The sequence below is a fragment of the Ovis aries genome, chromosome 14 (assembly GCF_016772045.2).
Source record: "Ovis aries strain OAR_USU_Benz2616 breed Rambouillet chromosome 14, ARS-UI_Ramb_v3.0, whole genome shotgun sequence".
Taxonomy (NCBI): domain Eukaryota; kingdom Metazoa; phylum Chordata; class Mammalia; order Artiodactyla; family Bovidae; genus Ovis; species Ovis aries.
This window is the reverse complement of record NC_056067.1, coordinates 52147303-52155990: the sequence shown is the minus strand read 5'-3', so window position 1 is coordinate 52155990 and position 8688 is coordinate 52147303. Positions and strand designations below refer to the sequence as shown.

Below are 8688 nucleotides of genomic sequence, written 5' to 3'. Positions count from 1 at the left end.
TTAGACAAGGCTGTGGTCCATGTGATCAGATTGGCTAGTTTTCTGTGATTATGGTTTCAGTGTGTCTGCCCTCTGATGCCCTTTTGCAAATCTACCGTCTTACTTGGGTTTCTCTGACCTTGGACATGGGGTATCTCTTCACAGCTGCTCCAGCAAAGTGCAGCTGCTGCTCCTTACCTTGGACGAAGGGTATCTTCTCACCGCCAGCCCTCCTGACCTTGAACATGGAGTAGCTCCTCTCGGCCCTCCTGCTCCCGCGCAGCCGCTGCTCCTTGGATGTGGGGTTGCTCTTCTTGGCTGCCTCCCCTGACCTCGGGCATGTGGTAGCTCCTCTCGGCTGCCACCCCTGACCTCGGATGTGGGGTAGCTCCTCTTGGCCGCTCCTGTGCCGATGCAGCCTGGCACTCTTGGTCGCTGCCCCAACCTTGGGCAAGGGTTAGCTCCTCTTGGCTGTGCTTCTGCGCTCTGCATTGTAGGCAGAGTCTTTACCATCTGAGCCATCTTTCTTTATTGACTTCTTAAGGGACATTATCTTGTATGCTGCTGGCTTATGAAATTATTAAAATTCTCACAGTGAGCCTGATAAAATATTTGACAAAGACCGTCTCAGTCTCTAAGCTCAATTTGCCCCAAACAAAACACTGTCCCACTCCTACTTGCTTCTTAGAAAGAAAACATTTTGACCCCAAACTGAAACTGAAGCCCACCATGTGTTCTGCATCTTTACTCACTGGAGAAATGTACAGATCACTGCTCGTGGAGCCCCTTTGCCGGACAGACCCCCACCTGACCCTTTGGAGTTGGACTGTTGGTGCCTGGCTGCTAATTGGCTTCTGCTAGGGGATCAACCAAATAGGAAAAGGAGTACGTCAAGGCTGTATATTGTCACCCTGCTTATTTAACTTACATGCAGAGTACATCATGAGAAACGCTGGGCTGGAAGAAGCACAAGCTGGAACCAAGATGGCCGGGAGAAATATCAATAACCTCAGATATGCAGATGACACCACCCTTATGGCAGAAAGTGAGGAGGAACTAAAAAGCCTCTTGATGAAAGTGAAAGAGGAGAGTGAAAAAGTTGGTTTAAAGCTCAACATTCAGAAAACGAAGATCATGGCATCTGGTCCCATCACTTCATGGGAAATAGATGGGGAAACAGTGGAAACAGTGTCAGACTTTATTTCTGGGGGCTCTAAAGTCACTGCAGATGGTGATTGCAGCCATGAAATTAAAAGACGCTTACTCCTTGGAAGAAAAGTTATGACCAACCTAGCTAGGATATTGAAAAGCAGAGACATTACTTTTCCAACAAAGGTCCATCTAGTCAAGGCTATAGTTTTTCCAGTGGTCATGTGTGAATGTGAGAGTTGGACTGTGAAGAGGGCTGAGCGCCAAAGAATTGATGCTTTTGAACTGTGGTGTTGGAGAAGACTCTTGAGAGTTCCTTGGACTGCAAGGAGATCCAATCAGTCCATTCTGAAGGAGATCAGCCCTGGGATTTCTTTGGAAAGAATGATGCTAAAGCTGAAACTCCAGTACTTTGGCCACCTCATGTGAAGAGTTGACTCTTTGGAAAAGTCTCTGATGCTGGGAGGGCTTGGGGGCAGGAGGAGAAGGGGACGACAGAGGATGAGATGGCTGGATGGCATCACTGACTTGATGGGCGAGAGTCTGAGTGAACTCTGGGAGTTGGTGATTTACAGGGAGGCCTGGCGTGCTGTGATTCATGGGGTCGCAAAGAATCGGACACGACTGAGCGACTGAACTGAACTGAGAGGATCAACCGGAGAAGGCAATGGCACCCCACTCCAGTACTCTTGCCTGGAAAACCCCAGGGGCGGACGAGCCTGGTGGGCTGCAGTCCATGGGGTCGCTAAGAGTTGGACATGACTGAAGCGATTTAGCAGCAGCAGCAGCAGCAGCAGCAGCAGCAGCAGCAGCAGGGGATCAACTCCATGGCCTCAGGGGGATTGGCTTCGCTTCTCAGAAGTTGCTTATTATTTCCAATTAACGTCTCCTGCCTAAAGATGTCCTCCCACATCTGATGCTACGCTGATGAGAATGTGGTGCTTTGACATCCTGGGGAAATAAACAAGACTATGGCTGCTCTGCTCTCTCCCAGCCCACCTCCACCAGGCTCACTCTATCTGCTGGTCCCCCACCCCCAACCCCGGCCTCCCACCACCCCCCACCTCCTGCAACCCCACTGTTGGTGAGAAATCAACTTTGACACATGCTCAAGACTCAGAAATTTATGTCTAGCTTTTTCCACATGGGAGTCTGGGATGAAGCCCTGGGGTGGGTGAAGGAGGGGGTTCTGAGTTCCCTCCTCTTAGTGCTCACACTGCAGTCTGGAAGGTATTAGACTCCAGGCTCTAGAGCCAGATAGGTATGGTTTGCTGCTGATTCAGTCATGACTTAGAAAAAGAGACTTAAATTGCTGAGCCTCAGTTTCCTCATCTGTGAAATGGGTATTGGATAGTACTAATCTGTGAATCTGTAAAATTGCTTTTGTTAATTAACTTCCAAGGACAAAAGGTAGAGAAGCATCATTCTCTAAAATCGACTCTCAGAGACTTGGACATTTGAAATCAAATTAATGAGAATGGGACATTCCATTTTTGCCTGAGGGGTCTAAATAACTCTGACCTGGAGACATAACCTCCAGCCCCAGCCCAGGTTCAGAGCTTCAGATAAGGGGTCTCCAGACTCAGTGTTACATACTGAGCTTAATGTCATAGCTTCCAAGGAAACAGGGTGCTGAGTTCCCTTCACAGCCCCGGCCTGATTGATACTCTTGCTCATAGCCCTGCTTTTATTTGTCAATCAATACACCAAATCAGCAATTCCCTGGTGGTCCAGTGGTTAGAACTGCGCGCTCTCACTGCTTAAGGTATGGGTTCAGTCCCTGCTTGGCATGGAAAAAAAAAAAGTATCATTTAAATTTCACCCACACACTACACTTCCCCACATCTAATATAACCCTAGGTCTTCTGCTTGGGGAGAGAGCGCAGAGGATTCGGAAGTCCTCTGCTGCAACATGAATAAATTTGAGTTGTCAAACTGTGGGAAACGTTCCCAGTGTCCTTATCAGATAAATCTGATCACGCCTCATAATTTCGCTGCCAGGGCTGAAAGAGCTAACGCAGAGAAAGCGTTAATAGATTTCTTGGCTCATGAATTGTTTTAACCACATTTTACAAGTTTTCTGTATTATGATGCATCCTGGGGCCTTGCTGACCCTCCACAGCCTACAGATTTGGCTGATTCCTAGAGACAGCAAAAGGCTTGGCTGCTAGCAGGACTTTCATACACAAATTAACCAACCCAGAACTGGAACGCTCCTGTTGGGGCCCAGTATCACCCTTCATTACCCAAGGGCCAGATATCAATCAACTAGGGACAGTCCCTTACCCCTCAGGGCCCACTGAAACAATTCAAACAAGCCAATTTTAAGCTGACTTAACCCTGCTTCTCTGGTTCCTCCTGTATAAACCACAATAAAGGCTCTCACCCACCTCCCCACCCAGGCCTGAGACCATGGGGTATTCTCTCATGGGGCCTTTCATGGCTTGGCTTATCCCCCTCATCTTGGGACCTGTGAGTCATCACCTGTCTTTCCATTGGCAGTTGACTCGTGATCTCTTGGCCTCACCACGCCTGAACAGAAATAAAATCTACATTCTAAAACGTCCCACCTGTGCTCACGAACCCATCAGTCAGCCCTGACTCCAGTCCGGCCCCAGCTTGTTCACATCTGCCCGCCGACTCAGATGACACAGCCAGCAACCGTACCAAAGGGCATCCTCTGGTCACGTGCAGAGGGAAGAAGCTAGATTCCCAGGGGAGGAAGAGGAAGGCCAGGCAGGACTCTCTTGCTGATCCTTGCAGAACTGCCTGAGCCGAGTCTCCCTGGAGCCCCCTGGAGCCCGCTGGGCCTGCTTCTGCCTTTTCCCGGAGGTTCATTCTGGGGTGAGCTTCAGGGCTGGCCATCTCTGCAAGTTGAGCGGCAACGGTTGTGTTACCTGCATTTTCAGCTCGGAGAGAGGCCTGGAGAGCTTTCTGCTGATTCTCCAAGGAATCTTTAATCCTCCCTAGAAGGATTATGAGGAGAACAATCTCATTTCAAACCTACCCCAGTGATGTGGTTTGAGAAGCATGCTGATCGTTGCTTTTTGGGAGGAGAGTGGGTGGGGGATGAGGGGAATCAAGGGCAGCATCTGTCCCTGGCAGGCTCTAGCTTATGCTTACGTGGGCGTCATCCTTTCTGAGAATTTGAACTCTCTGCTTAGGTCCTGCATACTTCTCTTCTAAATGCATGAGAAAATTTTTGCAGTGCGGTAAAACCGATGCGGCAAAATGTTAATCACGTATGAAATTGATGTAAAGGAATGTAGATGTTCGTTGTACTGCTCTTGCCTAATTAAAATTAGATAATTTAATTCACAGTTAATTAATAAATCAATTTGTAAAATTTAATTCCTAATTAAAAATTAGGTAGAGGGCTTCCCTGGGGGCTCAGAGGTAAAGAACCTGCCAATGCGAGAGACACAGGTTCAGTCCCTGATCCAGGAAGATCCCACAGGCTGCAGAGCAACTTAGCCTGTGAGCCACAACTATTGAGCCTGTGCCCTGGAGCCCAGGAACTGCTACTGTTAAGCCCACGGACTGAAGCCCGAGTGCCCTAGAGCCTGTCCTCCGCAACAAGAGAAGCCACGGCAATGAGAAGCCTGTGCACTGCAGCTAGGGAGTAGCCCCGGCTCACCTCACCGCAGCTAGAGAAAGCCCACACAGCGATGAAGACCCAGCACAGCCAAAAATAAATAAATGAGCAATTTCAAGATGAGGTAGAATTACAAAGAAACGAACACATTCAGTAAAACTAAGGGCAAATAAAACTTTCCCAAAGAAACAGGCCAGAGGTAGACCATCTTCTCTCTTCTTCCCTCGTCTGTCTTGGTTTAGGTTAATTCACAAAACTTCCATCTTCCCCTTTCAGGAAATCATTCAACCTGCCGCCTCCCCCAACCATCACCACCTGCAGTCTCCCAAAAGTCTCCTGGCCCTCCCCAGGCTTGGAGCTTCAATATTTTCTAGGGAGAAAAACACCAGTCTTAGGTCTCAGTCCAAGATGTCAGCTCTGCCACTTTCTAGGTGTCTTTATTATATATTGCTGTGTAAACAAATTGCCCCCAAAGGTGGTGGTTGTTCAGTTGTTAAGTCCTGTCCGACTCTGCAACCCCATGAACTGCAGCACGGCAGCCTTCCCAAAGGTATGTGTGTCTGTGTGTGTGTGAGCTTAGTCACCCAGTCATGTCCAACTCTTTGTGACCCCATGGACTATAGTCCGCCAGGCTCCTCTGTCCATGGGCTTCTCTAGGCTAGAGTACTGGAGTGTGTTGCCATTTCCTCCCCCAGGGGATCTTCCCAACCCAGGGATCGAACCCAGGTCTCCCACATTGTGGGCAGATTCTTTACCGTCTGAGCCACCAGGGAAGCCCAAATGTAGTGGCTTAAATAAGAAGCAGTGATATCACCCCTGTGGGAGTGGCATGGCTAGTTGCACCTGTGTGAAGGGTCCTAAACCAGAACCACCCCACGGAGCCCTTCCTCCATTCCTGACCCATAGAAGTTGGGAGAGAGAGTAATATGGTTGTTTCAAGCTGCTTGATGTTGGGGTAATTTGTTTTGCATCACTAATAACTGGGGCACTAACCCAGGACGCCTTAAAGAAAAGAGGAAGGAGGAAGGGAGTGTATGCTAGGACGCAGCACATGTTGTGAGAGGGCTCAGCCAGGCCTCAGAAGAGAAAGGAAAAAGAAACAATGTCAGAGCGTCATCAGCGCCCTGCACTACCTCGCCTCTGTGCGGCTCTGTCCATCTTTCTCCTCCTTTCCTGCAGCTCTGCTTTCCCTGTCTCTCAGGGCCTGGCATGGAGAAAGCAGGCTTCTGCCAGCTCCGTTTTTTTTTTTTTTTTTTTTTTTTAGTTTAATTTTATTTGGCCGAGCCATGGGTTCTTAATCGCCCAACCAGGAATGGAACCCATCTCCGCTGCGCTGAAAGCATGGAGTCCTAACCACTGGACCGCCAGGGAAGTCCCCAGCTCCCGTTTTATAACTTCTCTTTGAGAGGCTGAGCCAGAATCTCTCGGTCTCAGCCCCAAATTCCCTGGGAAAGAGACTCTAGTCAGCCAGTGCCAGTCAGGTGTCCAGACTGGGATTTTGAAGTTGCACAGGTGTGCTCGCCCCTGCCCCAAGGTGGCATCTGGCCGCTTCTCTCCCTGCCAGGCTGGAGATCTGGTTCAAAGCTGGAGGAAGGGGCACCGGGTGAGTTTGGAGTCCCCAGAAACAGCACCTGTGACCAGGATTCAAGGGCATGTGGTTGATTTGGCCGCGGGATCCCCGGAAGCACCTGTAGAGGGTGGGGACGTGGGGGGAAAGGGAGGCAACCCTAGGGGTACTGATGAGCAGGTGACTGCCGGGGACCTCTGAGAACCATAGCATGACATCCCCTCAGTCCCCTTCCTCGGGAGCAACGTGGTTATGGACAAAACCTTGCTCCCTGACCATGAAATTCATATGTTGAATCCCTCACCTTAAGGTGACTGTATTTGGAGATGGGGCCTCTTTACAGGTTCTCCTTTTACCCTTGGTCATGAATAAGTAACTAGTGGGGAGATGCTTTGATACTGTATAAATCTCCTGTTCCTCATCACACATTTGCTTTTTGAGTGAATTAATTAATTAATTTATTTATTTTTATTTTTTAAATTTTAAAATCTTTAATTCTTACATGCATTCCCAAACATGAACCCCCCTCCCACCTCCCTCCCCATAACATCTTTCTGGGTCATCCCCATGCACCAGCCCCAAGCATGCTGCATCCTGCGTCAGACATAGACTGGCGATTCAATTCACATGATAGTATACATGTTAGAGAATTAATTTATTAAAATCAGTATTTATATATCAATATGGACATGTGGCTTCCTGTTGATCCCTTACATTATCATCTGCTATCATGTATTACAGGTTGAGGTGTGTACCCACCCCCAATTTAAAATCTAGTGAAGTCCTTACTCCCCAGGACTTCAGAATGGGACCTAATTTGAAAATGGGGTCATTAGTTAATATAAGGTCAGACTGAAGTAGGGTGGTCCCTACTCCAACATGTCTGGTGTCCTTTTAAAGGGGAAATTTGGACAATGACCTATGGGGAGAATGCCATGTGAAAATGAAAACAGATCAGGGTGAGGCTGCTACAAGCAGAAGAAAGCAAAGACTGCCAGCAAGCCATCAGAAGCTGAGAGAGAGACAGGGGACGGATGTTCCCTCAGAGCCTCAGAAGGAGCCAGCCCTGCCAACGCCTGGATCTTGGACTCCAAGCCTGTGAGACAAATTCGTTTCTGTCGTTTGAGCGACTCTATGGCACTTGGTTAAATCAGCTGTAGAAATCGAACAAGTTGCTGTGATTTCTTTTGATGTCCCAGTTATCCCTTTTTAGGCCAGAGGACATCAGGTGACTTCTGCATCCTCTCGACATGACCCCATCCTTCCTTGTGCACGTCTTTACTTTCCGGCATAACAAGATGTCTCAGACTCACCTTGAACTTTTGCTGCCCTGGCGGCTCAGATGGTGAAGAATCTGCCTGCAATGCAGGAAACCCAGGCTCGATTCCTGGGTTGGGAAGATCCCCTGGAGGAGGGAATGGCTAATGCGCTCCAGTATTCTTGCCTGGAGAATTCCACGGACAGATGCTACAGACCACAGGGTCGCAAAGAGTCAGACACGACTCCGCTCAAAATGAGTCCATTCTACAAAGATCCCTGGTTCTCGCTAGTGGTTAATGGTACTTCGAGGCAAATATCTCTGTGCTGAATACCGTTTAGTGCACACACACATTTACGTCACCTGTATCTCTTGACAACCCATGGAGACCCTCACGTCCACACTGATGCCTAATTCCAGCCTACAGCCGCAGTGTCGTGCTGGCTTTCTCCCTTCCCGTTTCAGACCTCGCCACTCTGACAGTGAGAACCCCGCTCCTGTAATCGTGAATCTATTTACTTACTCGATGGACCCTGCTGCATGTTATGCGTGGCCTTCTCCCATGCCTGCTCCCTGCCTCCGTGTCTCCTTCATGCTGGGCAGACTCTGACTCCCTTCGCTGGGCCAGCTGGCCCTCCCCCAGCCCCTGCCCACTAACTCTGTCCCACCTGATGGCTTTTGTCCCAGAGTGTTCAGGGAGAGGCAGGAAATGACCGCTGTGGAATCGCCATGTCTACCAAGTGGAGTATCAGGACTCCAGGGGCACAAGCTGACCCGATGTCGGTTTGTTTGTTTTTTTTCCCTTCCTTGTTCCTGTGGATAACTACAAGGACAATTCCTCCATGCCCTTTGGACACAATATCAGGCAAAATGCAAATGTTTCAGATCCTCTTGAGTAATAAAAGGCCCTGAAACTGCCTTTTGTCCCAAGAGCTGTCTCAGCTCAGTAATAAAATTATGCAGCACCATTTCATCATGACAGCTCAGAACGTTACCAAGATTCTTGCTTCCCCAAGGCAGCTTCAGACTCGGAAGCTGAGGACAGAACCAAAAGGGTGGGTCTGCTGTGCAATCGCTGCAGACAGCGGCCGCCTCAGTTGCGTCTGCAACCGGTTGCCCTAAGGGACCTTGGAGACAGCC

At 49.2% G+C, this 8688-nt stretch overlaps 1 pseudogene; it reads left to right on the top strand.

Annotated features, from left to right (window-relative positions):
• Positions 1–8568: 8568 nt before the first annotated feature.
• On the top strand, positions 8569–8688 carry LOC114118109 (small nucleolar RNA SNORA70; annotated as a pseudogene).